At 40.6% G+C, this 15,019-nt stretch overlaps 1 protein-coding gene across 7 annotated transcripts in view; it reads right to left on the bottom strand.

The window, feature by feature from the left end:
• Positions 1-8,843, bottom strand: part of LOC122559570 (peroxisome proliferator-activated receptor alpha) — a 70,230-nt gene extending 61,387 nt beyond the window's left edge. For 4 of the 7 annotated variants that reach the window (XR_006314462.2, XM_043709260.2, XM_043709259.2 and 1 more), the window contains exons 1-2: positions 8,732-8,843; positions 42-121 (exon numbers count right to left, since the gene is read on the bottom strand). The gene's annotated coding sequence lies outside the window, so the exon portion shown is untranslated. Of the gene's footprint in view, positions 1-41; positions 122-8,613 lie in introns of all 7 variants that reach the window. The other 3 variants (XM_087997349.1, XM_043709261.2, XM_043709262.2) reach the window with 2 other exon arrangements.
• Between the last annotated feature and the right edge of the window lie 6,176 nt (positions 8,844-15,019).

Here is a 15,019-nt window from a genome sequence, read left to right as displayed (position 1 = left end):
GAATTGGATCTGCACACTTAAACTGAAGCTTTTCTCATCACCTGTCCTTGGCCACTTAAAGTTCCATCTCCCTTTCATCTGAAAACCAATGCCAGTTTTCTTGGAGCGGAATTGTCACAGCCTAAAGGGCAAAAAGAGAGAGTGGTTACTGTTAATGCCAGTCTGTGTTTCAAGTCAAATGAGAGGAATTTAAGGAGAATCACTGCAGTATGAAATTCATGAAGCATGATGCCTGAAGCCATGACTGTATCAAATACAACACTTTATTCTATAAATCATGCAAATTCAACTGTTAGGGTGCCAACCAGGTGCTAAGTTTGGTTGTTTGGAGAATCTAATCCTTCTGCCAGTGGGAAAAATTGATATCTCCTGTGATATTCTTTATTCAACTACTGAGTGATGACAACTGTAGTTTCTAATGCAAATATAGAGTTACCGAAATACCTTGCCTTCTTCCATCCTGACCATTTGAGGGCTCTAGGATGATAGGAAATGTACACAGAAAAATGTGCTTTTCAGCAAATGACAAGTCAGACTTTAGATTAGTTGCTCTTCAGTACACAGTTAGATGATAGTCAAATGGGCACAGATCTTCTGATGGGAAGACAGGCGCTGCAATAAAACTACTGAATCCCTACAGTGTGGAAACAGGCCACCTCATCCTGCTAACACCAAACCCCCCTCCCCCCCAACACCAACCCCTCCTATACCTGTAACCCTGCCTTCCCCATGGCTAATCCACCCAACCTACACATCCCTAGACAATATGGGCAATTTAACATGTCCGATCCACCTGATCTGCACATTTTTGGACTGTGGGAGGAAATCAGAGCACCTGGTGGAAACCCACACAGACGTGGGACAAATGTACAAACAGTTGCCTGAGGGTGAATTTGAACCCAGGTCCCTGGCGCTGTGAGGCAGTAGTGCTAACCACTGAGCCACCATGCCGCCATACAGCATAAACAGGAATTACACATCAGAATTGTGCAATAACCTCAACACAATTAAGTCCCCAAAAGTAATTCTGAAACTTGAAAATTCCAGCTGGCAATGTCCTGGCTTCTGATACCCTCCAAAACACCACTAACTCGGAGTTATATTGGAAAACTCAAAAGTTCCAACTGACTTAGCTAATGGTCACCCTGGAAAAGTTAAAAAAAATTAAAATCTGCCCTAAATATTCAACAACTATTAGTCTGACCACCACACCCACACTTGACAACCTCTCCACCTTAGGATGCTCAAGGACAGCTGACAATCATACCCTCCGAGACCCAGACTGCCAACAGACTTACCACCCCAATTCTGACTTTTCCCCGCCATGATGCCCAAGAATATGCCCCATCCCAGTCTGACCTACCCTAAGCATTTTTACCTACTTACCTAGCAATATACCCCTCAACAAACACTTTGCCAACTTCACACCAACCCAATTCCCAATACTTTCACCCCCATACACACTTATCAGTAGCTGTGAAAGTAGCTTTAGGACCTTAAACTGGAATGCTGTAGAATGGCCATGAAAAAGAATCATTTTTTCAATGTCAATTTACTATATTGAACTGCTTCAATCATGAGGGCATCTGTTCTGGATGTTTGCATGGAGAACTGCCCTAAAAAGAGAAGTGTGTATTATTTTGAGGTTTCTAATCCTGATTGGATTACTTGGGTTATGAAGTGTTGAGAATGTTGCCCTGCAATTTAGCAATTAAATGTACCAATTGGATTCTGGTTGTCATGTTTCAATATATTCTGAACTTAAAAGCTAGTTTATGTTTAAAAATTGAATTGATTATTTCAAATGTAAAGATACGAAATGTCTTAAACATTTGAGGTGTGAAATCTACAACACAGGGTGTATGACTGACCTAACGTATCAAGGATTGTGATACGTCACGTTATGGGAGTCATTTTCTTCTACATAGAATCACAGAATCCCTACAATGGTAAGCAGGCCATTCAGCCCAAAGTGCACAATGGCCCTCCAAAGAGCATCCCACCCAGACCTAATGAGTGCCTTAACCTCATAACCTCACATTTAGCATGCCGAAACCATCCAGCCTGTACATCCCTGTTCATCATGGTCAATATAGCATGGCTAATCCACCTAACCTGCACATCTTTGGACTGCTCTTACAACAATAAGAAATTATTCTGCAGAGAGAAAATTCTATCAGAAAGCCAATAAGAATGCCACGATGCATGGTATATTGGTGAGACTATGCAGACTCTACGGCAACAGATGAATGGACACCCACACAACAATTGCCAGACAGAATGTTCCCTCTCAGATGGGGAGCACTTCAGCAGTCAAGGACATTCAGCCTCCAATCTTTGGGCAAGTGTCCTCCAAGGTGGCCTTTGAGATACTCCACTACACAGAATTGCTGAGCAGAAACCGATAGCCACGTTCCATTTCCGTGAAGACAGCCTCAATCACGAGCTTGGGTTCATGTCATACGACGTATATCCCACTATACTGTTCTGCATCTGTAAAACTTTCCTAACTGTCCTGTTTTGACACCATCACCTTGATAACTTGTTATGCTCTCTCTACCTTAATTAGTTTGTACAGTTTTGGATTACTTGTTACTTTGATTAGATCCTTGGCATGCAACTCTTAAACCTATCATGATATTCCAGCCATTTGGTTTGTGTCCAGCATCAAATTGTTAAATTTTTCGTAATTATCTCTGTGCCTCAGTTAATCGGATTATAGGTGATCCCTTCACTTGCTGTTCAGCTGTTGACATGTTACTCACATAGTCTGACACTTTTGATCACCAACAAAGACTTATTATTCAACCTGATGACACTATTCACATCATTTGGATGATCTTTTAATCTCTCGGTCTATAATTTCTGTGCCTGTGTGTTCTCTTCACTCCACCTGACAAAGGAGCAGTGCTCTGAAAGCTTGTGATTTCAAATAAACCTGTTAAACTATAACCTGGTGTCACATGATTGTGACCTTGTCCACCCCAGTCCAACACCGGCACTTCCACATCTCAATTGTATGGCAGTGATAAAATTCAAGATTGCACAATCTTAATTTATCAATGTTTCAAAAGAGAAGGGGGTTGGTATTCTTTTTAAATTGAACTTTACAGATGTTAACTGACTTAGGAATTCATTTGAAGTTTTTTTTTCAAAACCTTTTATCAATGTTAATATGCGAAAGAAAGCTTCTGAAAATTTTACACATTTTCTGGAAGGTAGCCAGTTACAACATAAATTTTGATGGTGGCAATTCTATTATGTCACTGATTTGCTGTCTAACTGCACTGAACTGAGATATGTTCGTGGCCTCAATTTTGGACATATCAAATGCATTATTTCATAATAAATTTCCATCATTGCTTCAATGATCACAAATTACTATTTAGTGAGATAAACTTATTGTTGATAGTCTATCATGACAAAATATTGCTTTTTAAAAACTTAAATATGAGCATTTGTAGCCCATCCCTTAATGCCTTCGAATTGGTGGTGAGCTATCATTGAACCACTGAAGCTCATCTGGTGTAGGTATACCCATATACTGTAATTAAAAAGGGAGTTCCAGGATCTTGACCTCAAACAGTAAAGGAACATCAATATACTTCCAATTCTGGATAACGTGTGGCAGGAATGAGAACTTATATGTGGCTGTGTTCTGATGTGCCTCTTGCCCTTGTCCTTTTAGGGCTTGCAAATTTAGAAGGAACCTTAACAAAGTGCATCTGTATATATGTTACACACTTGTCATTATGCATCAGCAAAGAGTGAATGTATAAAATGGCAGATTGGGCGCTAATCAAATGGATTCTTTGTGCTGATGGTGTCTTGGCACAGTGCTCATCCAGACAATGGGGAGTATTAGCGGGCTTTGAGAAGATTTGTAGCTCAGGTTGAGGCTCTGGATGCAAGTTTGTTCACTGAGCTGGAAGATTTGTTTTCAAGCGTTTCATCACCATACTAGATAACATCATCAGTGAGTCTCCGGTGAAGTACTGGTGGTATGGCCTGCTTTTAATTTGTGTTTAGGTTTCCTTGGGCTGATTGTCATATCCTGTTCTTTTTCTCAGGAGGTGGTAAATGGGATCCAAGTCAATGTGTTTGTTGATCGAGTTACGGGTTGGAGTGTCATGCTTGTAGGAATTCTCACACATGTCTCTGTTTGGCTTGTCCTAGGATGATGTATTGTCCTAGCTGAAATGTCCTTCATCATCTGTATGTAAAGATGCTAGTGAAAGTGGGTCATGGCTTTTTGTGGCGAGTTGATGTTCATGCATCCTGGTGGCTAGTTTTCTGCAAGTAAGGCATTTGACAAGATTCCTCATGGTAGACTGGTTAACAAGGTTAGTTCACATGGAATACAGGGAGAACCAGCCTTTTGGATTTGGAGGAGCCGGTAATGGACTGGGGCAGACAAAGTTAAAAATCACTAATGCTTCCAAGTAAACCTGTTGGACTATAACCTGGTGTTGTGAGATTTTCAACTTTAGCCTTCTGGATACAGAACTAGCTCGAAGGCAGGAGACAGAAGGTGTTGGTGGAGGGTTGTTTTTCAGACTGGAGGCCTGTGACTAGCAGTCTGCCACAAGATTCGGTGTTGGGTCCACTGATTTTCATCATTTACATAAAATGATTTGGATGTGAACATAGGAGGTATAGTTAGTCAGTTTGCAGCTGACACCAAAATTGGAGATGTAGCGGACAGCAAGGAAGGTTACCTCAGAGTACAACGGGACCTTGATCAGTTGGGCCAATGGGCTGAGGAGTGGCAGATAGAGTTTAATTTAAATAAATGTGAGGTGCTGCAATTTGGAAAGGCAAATCAGGGCAGAACTTAATGGTAAAGTCCTGGGGATTGTTGCTAAACAAAGAGACCTTGGTGTGCAGATTCACAGTTCTTGAAAATGAAGTCACAGGTAGATCGGCCAGTGAGGGCAGATTTGGTATGCTTGGCTTTCAGTGCATTGAGTGTAGGAGTTGGGAGGTCATGTTGCTGCTGTACAGGACATTTGTTTGGCCACTGTTGGAATACTACATGAGATTTTGATCTCCCTGCTACCGGAAGGATGTTGAGAAGCTTGAAAGAGTTCAGAAAAGATTTATAAAGGATGTTGCCAGGGTGGAGGGTTTCAGCTGTGGGAACAGATTGATTAGGCTGAGGCTATTTTCCCTGGAGTGTTGGAGGCTGAGGGGTGACTCAGAGACTTATAAAATCAAGAGGAGCATGGGTAGGATAAATAGACAAAGTCTTTTTCCTGGGGTAGGGAGTCCAAAATTAGAGGGCACAGATTTAAGCCGAGAGGGAGATTTAAAAGGGACCTAAGGGGACATTTTCACACAGAGGGTGTTGCATGTATGAAATGAGCTGCCACAGGAAGCAGTGAAAGCTGATTACAATTACAACATTTGAAAGGCATCTGGAGATGGGTATATGAATGGTAAGGGTTTAGAGGACTATGGGTGAAATGCTGGCAAATGGCACTAAATTACTTATATCTGGTTGGCACGGACAAGTTGAATTGAACGGTCTGTTTCCATGCTATACAGATCTATGAATCTAGTTAAGTCAAATTTAAAGGCTTGGTATAGCAGGGTGTTTCTCTAAAAAGGGGTCTGTAACAGGTAATGTCAGGAAATAAGATGAGAATTTGTTTTGTGTTAAAATATGGCAAACTGTATTCTACATGTAAATAGCTTTTTTCTTTATCAGTTGTGTAATAAATTTCTATTCCACTGCAAAAAACTGCAGTCTTCTGTGACTACATTTTAATGAACAACCAACTCATTAACTCAAACGAAAAGCATATGATCATCAAGCCAAATTTCATACTGGGATCCCACTTGCCCAGTAGTACAATCAGCTGGGATCATAATAGGAAAAAAAATGAAATGATCAACTTATTGTTAATCTCCATTGAATGATTAAAGCATTTCAACATCAATATCCTGTAATCTTGATGTTATGACCTGAGGTTTATTTTATTGAGAATCTACTTAATTTTCCAATTATTCAGTCATTTGTTGAAATCATTGCATCAACGCTTATCAGAAGGTCGACATATGAAGATTTCCTAATAACAGTAAAATCATACCATGACAAAAAAAACTATAAAGCCATAAACTGGAGTAATATGAAGGAGAAATTCTTTTAAATGTCAACCAAAGTAGAGTTGGTAATACTCTTGTTTCAAAAGCAAGAGGGTTATAAGTTCAACTTTCACAACTTGAGTACTAATAAAGGCTATCACTCCAATGCAGTACTGAGGAAGTGTTGTAATGATAGAGGTGGTGATTTTTATTTTTCAAATAAACATTAAAACAAACATCTCATCTGGCTTTTCAGGTGGACTTAACATATCCCACAGCACTGTTTTGATGATGATCAGGGAGTTGTCCCTGCTGTTCTGATCAATATTTATCCCTCAATCACCATCGGAAACAGGTTTTCTAGTAATTTAATACATTGTTGCCACTTAAAAAATGACTGCTTCATTTCCTACATTACAACAGTGGCTACTTCAAAAGTACTTAATTGGTTGATGTATTTTGGGACATTGAGTGATCGCGAAAGACTATTTTTCCCCATTAGGCATGTTATTATCCCAATAATTATAAGAGTCATAGAGATGTACAGCACGGAAATCGAACATTCGGTCCAATTTGTCCATACCGGCCAATCTAGTCCCACCTGCCAGCAGCAGGCCCATATTCCTCCAAACCATCCAGATGCCTTTTAAATGTTGCAATTGTACCAGCCTCCACCACTTGCTCTAGTAGCTCATTCCATACATGTACCACCCTCTGTGTGAAAACATTGCCCCTTATGTCTCTTTTATATCTTTCCCCTCTCACCCTAAACCTATGCCCTCTAGTTCTGGACTCCCCAACCCCAGGGAAAAGACTTTGACTATTTATCCTATCCATGCCCCCCATGATTTTATAAACCTCTCTAAGGTCACCCCTCAGCTTCCGACGCTCCAGGGAAAACAGCCATAGCCTATTCAACCTCTCCCTTTAGCTCAAATCCTCCAATCCTGGCATCATGCTTGTAAATCTTTTTTGAACCCTTTCAAGTTTCACAACATCTTTCCGATAGGAAGGAGAGCAGAATTGCACGCAGTATTCCAACACTGGCCTAACCAATGTCCTGCACAGCCACAACATGACCTCCCAACTCCTGTACTCAATACTCTGACCAATAAAAGGAAAGCATACCAAATTCCTTCGTCACCATCCTACCTACCTGAGACTTTACTTTCAAGGAGGAATGAACTGCACTCCGAGGTCTCTTTGTTAAGCAACACTTGCTAGGACCTTACCATCAAGTGTATAAGTCCCGCTAAGAATTGCTTTCCCAAAATGCAGCACCTCATATTTATCTAAATTAAACTCCATCTACTACTTCTCAGCCCATTAAACACCAATATCTGTGGCCTCCGCTAGCACATAACTAATTGAGTGTACACATCCATAATTATATTTTCCAAGATTAATATTTAAGTGTGCCTAATAATTTGGTGATATTTATAATATCCAATATTAATCAAATATTATTTTAATTCAAAATTGAAGCTTTTATATTTTAGTCTTATTTTTGTTTTAAGTGAAATTTAATTCTAGTTTTAATCCAGTATTTCATTAAAATATCAAAATAGAGCATTGTAGTCTTGCAAGTAATTGCAGTAAAAAAGTTTTGATAAACATGTTTTTTCAGTTTTTCAGAATTTAGGTCAGGTTTCTCACAAAACTCATAAGGCCAATTCAAATTTAATTCACTCATTTTAATTTCCAAAAGTTGCAGAGGACTGATACGTTGTGCTAAATAACTTGCCCAAGTATTTAAAAAATATTGTTTGTCTTTGAAAGAAAGAAACTTAACCTAAATTTAATATTGCTATTAAAAATAACTGCAATTGAAGACTGTTTTCATCCTGATTTTAAACCTTCCAAAATACTGATCAGAAACATTTTAACAAGAACTTTGCAAATGAAGTTTACTCCATTTGGTTTATCTCTCTATTCAAACAAAATATCGCCTACCACCCAGAATAATGACACATCTAAAAAGTTATCATAAGTTATGCCTGAATATATTTTAATTGTCCTTACCCTTTTTAAACTAAAAAAAGTCTTTTAAAGACTAATAAGATTGAAAACTATAACTTTCCGAACAAGCTCAAGGAATTTAAATAAGAGGAAAATAGAATATTGGAAAACCATTGTACTTCTGATCATAATTTAAGTTACTGTATTTGTCCATTTAAAGAAGGGGAATGAACGCGGGACGATCCAAGAGTGGAGGCGCCACAGGGTCTCTAGAATGACATCAGTCTGGAAGCAGCAAATGTTTTCACTGATTTCCAAAAACGGGCAGCACAAGTGTAGTGAAACCCACCGTGGCACAGACTGCACCTGCCAAAACCAACCTGAACCCCCAATGTCACCCGACGAGTTGTGCCAGCATTTAACCGGAAGTTGGGTTCGAAGTCCAGTCCCCTGTCACCTTGGCACATCAAGTGGCGAGGACCCGCTAAGTAGTTGACACTCAGCTGTTGACAACGGGAGGAAAGGAAACGAGAACCATTACAACTGGTTAACTTCTGCCACAATCACCTGCTGCCGTCAACACCGCATGTACTCGTCGACTTTGCTGGGGAACGTGTGTGCCTACAGTGAGGAAGGCAGCAATGCTGGCACCCTCATCAATATAAGCCTACTCGGCGTGGCTCACCTCCGATCGGCGGTTGTCCTCGGAATGCTCCGGGGAGGTCCCAGAACACGCTCGCGGCCGCCTCGCGCCGTTTACCGAACCTCCATCAACAACCGACAGTTTCAGGGCTGACAGACGGAAGTGACGCGTGTGTGTTTGGGGGCGGGGGGGGGGGAATCGGACCAATCGCTGCTCGCTTGGAGTGAGTGTGTACACGAGGTAAGGTCGTGTCCGCAAGCAAGAAAAAACATTCGTATACGCACGAGAGCAAAACTTGTGTCAGCACACAGGGAAATCAGCAAATATATTGCTTCGTTAACACTTCCCTGGGGATCCACAGCTGTCTCAGATCAACTGTCTATTGTATATGGAGTCTATTGTATAGTTATGTCCAGGGAGGATGATTTATTCTCTAACAAGTGATGATCAGCCAAACCACATCTTTCAGGAAATAGGGAAGAGACATTCGAAGCCCTGTCAATGTGCTTGGAACTATTCGTTCACTGCAACTTTATAATTGATTCGTATCCTTCATGGTGTGTATATTTTTTTTTAATTCTTTAATTGGATGTAGGCTTCGCTATCAGACTGGCATTTTTTGCCTATTAAAAACTGAAGTGGCTGGGGAATTTCAGCAGGCCTGGCAGTACCTGTGGAGAAAGAAAGAAAGTTTCGAGTCCGATATGACCCTGGAACAGAACTCATTTATCCAGCATCAGCATTTTGCTTTCATTTGTTTGTTCATTCCAGTTGGCTTTGAGAAGGTGAGCTGCCTTATTGAACTAATGCATCACAATAGGTGGATCCACAATTCTGTTGGGGAGGGAGTTCCAGGATAGTAAAGGAATGGAGATATACTTCCAAGTAAGAATTGTGAATGGCTTGGAGGGGACCCTGAAGGGGAATAGTGTTCCCATGTGTATACAACAACCCTTAGATTTCTAAATGGTAGTGGTTGTGGATTTGGAAGGAACTGTCTAAGGAGACTTGGTGAACTTCTGCAGTGCATCCTGGAGATGGCACACACTGTTACTGAGCATCTGTAGATCAGAGAGTGAGCGTAACGTCTGTTTGTGACCTGGATGGTGTCACGTTTGCAGCATGGTGGCTCAGTGATTAGCACTGCTCCCTCACAGTACTAGGGACCCGGGTCAGATTCCAGCCTTGGCCGACTGTCTCTGTGGTGTTTGCACATTTTCCCCTTGTCTGTATGAGTTTTCTCCAGGTGGTCCGATTTCCTCCCACAGTCCAAAGATGTGCAGGTTGGGTAAATTGGCCATGCTAAGTTGTCCATCTGTTCAGGGATGTGTAGGTTAGGTGCATTAGTCAGAGTTAACTGAAGGTTAGGGAATGGATCTGGGTGGGATACTACTTTGGAAGGCTGAAAGGTCTGTATCCACATAGGAGGGATTTTACATGAAAAGAAAAAACTGCAGTTTGATTTCTGGGGTGGCACTGTAGCTCAGTGGCCAGCACAGCTGCCTCACGGCACCAGGGACCTGGGTTCGATTCCTACTTCAAGCGACTGGCTGTGTGGAGTTTTCACATTCTCCCTGTGTCTGTGTGGGTTTCCTCCCACAATCCAAAGATGTGCTAAATTGCCAAGCCAGGGGTAAATGTAGGGGGAATGGGTCTGGGTGGGCTACTCTTTGGAGGGTTGGTGTGGACTTGTTGGGCTGAAGGGCTAGTTTCCATACTGTAGGGAATCTAATCTAAGTTTCTTGAAGTTTTAGAACTGCACTTATCCAGGTAAGTGGGTAATATTCCATTACATTCTTAACTTGTGTCTTGTAAATGGTGGACAGGTTTCAGGAGTCAGGAAATGAACCACCTTTATATTACTTTACTCATGATTACTAATAAATTGATTGGAGCAAGAATGGCTGGGTTACATTTATCCTTTTTTTGTGCACAGGAAATATTTGGTCAATTTTCAACATTGTCAAGTAAATGCTTGGCCAGGGACATGGCAAGTTCTGGACCACAAGTCTCCAGTACTACTGCCGGTATGTTATCAGGGCTCATCGCCTAGGCAGTATTAAGTGCCTCCAATTATTTCTCAATGTAATGTGGATTGATACAAGTTGGCTGAAGACTAGTGTCTGTGAAGCTGGGGATCACTGAAGGAAGCCCAGATGGGTCACCATTAGGCACTTCTGGTTGAAAATTGTTGCAAATGCTTTTGTATGGATGTGCTGTGCTCCCCCAATTTTGAGGATGGGGATGTTTGTGGAGACTCTGCCTCCAGTGAGCTGTTTAATTGCCGACCCCATTTACAATGATATGTGGAAAGACTGCAGAGCTAAGATCTGTTGTGGAATCACTTAACTCTGGCTGTCATTTGTTGCTTTTACTATTTGGCATGCATTTGTTATTGAACCAGCCATTGGATGAGCTTTTAAAATGGATCTTATTTCACTTGTTGAAAATAATTCATGGGATTAAAAGATATGATCTTCAAAATTATATAAGTCATAAATGGACTATGAAATGGGTACTGTGTATGTAAAATTAATAAGCCACGTTAGACAAGATGAGATATCAGATTTCAATATAAGGACTACATATAAATGTTTTTACCCATGCAAGGCATACAGTAATCAAACTGTCTCTGTATTTCCTATACATAAAAAACAGAATAAATTCAGTCCAGCCAATTTCTGCCCCATCAATCTACTCTTTATCATCAGTGAAGTGATGGAAGATGTCAACTAGCATGCAGCACTTGTTTAGTAATAATCTGCTCTCTGATATTTTGCTTGTATACCACCTGCGCCACTCAGTTCCTGATCTCATTATATCCTGGTTTCCAAATAACAAATCAGAACATTTTGTCATTACTTTCCTACAAATTGGAGGGTGGCAAATGTAATCCCACGATTTTAAAAAAGGGGAGGGAGAAAAAAAAGTTACAGACCAGTTAGCCTATCATTAGTAGTGGGGAAAATGTTAGAGTCTAGATATTTTCTAATTAGACATGTTATGACATAACTTTGGAGTAGTTCTTGGACTTAAACTAGGGCCTGCTGTCTCAGAGTTGGGGACACTACCACTACATCACAAGTGATCCTCATGCTAAAGTCTATATAAAACACATGATGACAAACACTTGGAAAGCCTACTGGGAGTATACAATGGATTTATGAAAAGAAAATAATGCTTAATTAATCATCTGTAATTTTTTGAAGGTGGAACTAGATAAGGGAGAACCAGTAATGTATTTCTATTTCATTAGGCTTTTGATGAAGTCCCCCATAGGAGGCTACTGGACAAAAAGAAAACAGACAAGATTGCAGTAATATCCTGGCATGGATTGAAAACTGGGTGACAAGACCAGAAACAGAGTCAGAATAACTGGGTCTTTTTCCAGGTGCAGGTGGTATCTGGTGGCATACTGCAGAGTTCAGTGGTTGGGCCCAAGTTATTCACAATATATATAAATGTCCTGGATGAGGGAACCAAATGCAATTATTCAAAGTTTGCTCATGACACAAAACTTGAAGGGATTGAGCGTTGTGAGGAGAACGCAAGGAGGCAGCTACTGTAAGCAGTTCGGAAGGAAAATGATATGTTGATCTTCATTGCGAGAGGATTTGAACTCAGAAGTAGGGGTGTCTTACTACCTTATACAAGGCCTTGGTAAGCTCACAGCTTGAGCATTATGTGCAGTTTTGCTCTTACCTTACCTGAGAGAGCATATACTTTCCATTGAGGGAATGTAGTGAAGGTTCTCTACGTTGACACTGAAGATGATAGAATTGTGGTATAAAAGGAGATTAGTTAACACAGGCCCAGTTGAGTCTGTGTTCAGAAGAATAAAAATGAATCTGATTGAAGCACATAAAACCCTGAAAGGACTACACAGACTAGATGCAGACAGGATGATTCCTCTGGTTAGGGGGGTATAGAAACATGGTCATACTGTTAGGTTATCAGATAGGACTGAGATGAGCAAACATTTCATTCAAAAGGTGGTCAACCTGTGGAATTTCCTACTACAGCAAGTCATTGGAATATATTCAAGAAGGAGCTTGATAAACTTCTAGCTATTAAAGACATCAAGAGGCACGGAAAGAAAGTGAGAATATGATGTTGAGATTGAGGATCAGACATGATCATATTGATTAATGAGACACTGAAAAGGATGAACAGTCTACTCCTGCTTTCTACGTTTCAGTATCATGTCTTTCATAAGCATTATAAAGCAACTTTCATAAGCAATACAAAGCAACAAGATCTTTTCTAAGAATCAAAGAATGTTTTCAGCGTAGAAGGAGACCATTCGATCTGACCATTCTGCATGAGCAACTTAACCAGTCTTCTAGTCCTGCCTTTTCTCTCTAATCGTCCTTTCTTTTCCCTGTATCAATAATTATTCAATTCCTTTTTGAAAACTGTTACAGGAATTTCTGGGGTCTGATAGTTGCCCTGCTATCCTCTGATCCTAAATGTTTAAAACATGTCATGGTCAGCTACCCTGGAACTTTCTATGGCATTTAATGTAGGCAGCTTTGGCTGGTCCCTCTGTAGATATGGGTCAGAGGATATCAGGAGACTATCAGACCCTGGAAATTCCCACAACAGTAACAAACAAAAACATTATGACTGAAAATGCCCTGAGCATATTCTCAGCCATTCACAAGTCTCTTCTGGGTCTTGACCGTTCTGCCAATCAGAATAGGTTCTCCCTATTTATTCAATATACATCTCATGATCTTGAAAACTGATATCAACATTCTCTCAACATTTTCTAAGATGAACAGTCCCAATTTGTTCTTGCTGTCTAACAACTGAAGTCGTTCATTTTTGGAACCGGCTGTGTAAATAATTTTTGCACCCTCTTTCATGCTTTCACATTCTAGCAAACTATGGCCAGAATTGGACACAATTATGCAGGAAAATACTAAGACAAACATTGTTTTATAAAGCTTCAACACAACGTACTTGCTTTTGTACTCTAGATCTCTTTAAAATCCTAAGATTTTGTGTGCCATTTAACCACTTTCTTAATTGCCCTGCCACTTTCAATGATTTGTGCACAAATTCCAGTAGGTCTGCTTGGTCCTGTACCCTTTTAGACGTACCTTCTTTTATCTTGCCTCTTTTCATTCTTCCTACCAAAATGTATAACATGATACATCTCTGCATTCAGTTTCCTCTGCAACTTGCCTGTTCATTTTACTAGACCATGTCCTCTTGAAGTCTACCACTGTTCAAGTATTTCCATGTTCCATCTACTGATTTTGTAATTGTGCCCTGAGCACCCTCATCATTAAGATAATCACAAAAAGCAGTCATCTTAATGCTAACCTCTAGGGAACCTCACTATGACCTGACTAAATGCCAGTTGTAAAAATATGTTGCCGGAAAAGTGCAGCAGGTCAGGCAGCATCCAAGGAACAGGAGAATCGACATTTCGGGCATAAGCCCTTCTTCAGGAATGGCTTCCTGAAGAAGGGCTTATGCCCGAAACGTCGATTCTCCTGTTCCTTGGACGCTGCCTGACCTGCTGCGCTTTTCCGGCAACACATTTTCAGCTCTGATCTCCAGCATCTGCAGTCCTCACTTTCTCCTAAATGCCAGTTGTGTCAAGTATTTTTTTGTCACAAAGCCTAGTATGTTTTCTTGCTGTATCTGACCAAACTTACTTCATTAACTACTTGCTCTGTTATTCCTCTTGTTTAATTTTAGCCCCATCTTATAATGCATATTCCCAGAACAGCTCACCACTGATGGGATATCCCAAAATTTACTAGCCAGACCATGTCAGCCTGTTTGGAGCTTACCACCTCAGTAAATGCAAACTGGAGGAATGCACAGCAATTTAGGAAGAAGGTCAGTGATCTTGACACTGCCAGCATAAGTGAACCATCTTCTCTCTGATACTTCACACTTACTCAACTCTACTACTGTACCCACCTTCCAACAAGGTTCACATGTTACCACAATCAATAATGACTGCAACATCTTCCCTCAAATGCTGTCACCATCACCACGTCTCCAATGCCAATCAGATTTCCCAAATTAAACTAGTTGCATTTGTCTGCATTTGGCTTACATCCCTCTAAATCTTTCCTGTGCATGTGCCTGTCAAAATCTCTTTTAAATATTGCAATTGTATCTGCATCTCCCCATTGTCTGGCAGCTTATTCCATATGTGCACTGCCCTCTGTGTGAAAAAGTTGCCCCCTCACCTTAAAATCATGCTCTCTAGCAATACATTTTCACAACTGGCATTTAGTCCTTTCCCTACCCTAGGGAAAGGACCTTTACTATTCACCTTATCTATGCCCCTTATAATTTTATAAA

The sequence above is a fragment of the Chiloscyllium plagiosum genome, unplaced genomic scaffold, assembly GCF_037043375.1.
Source record: "Chiloscyllium plagiosum isolate Xiang-an unplaced genomic scaffold, Cpla_swu_hap1 HiC_scaffold_19, whole genome shotgun sequence".
Taxonomy (NCBI): domain Eukaryota; kingdom Metazoa; phylum Chordata; class Chondrichthyes; order Orectolobiformes; family Hemiscylliidae; genus Chiloscyllium; species Chiloscyllium plagiosum.
Note: the sequence above shows the minus strand (reverse complement) of the source record. Positions and strands in the feature narration are given on the sequence as shown.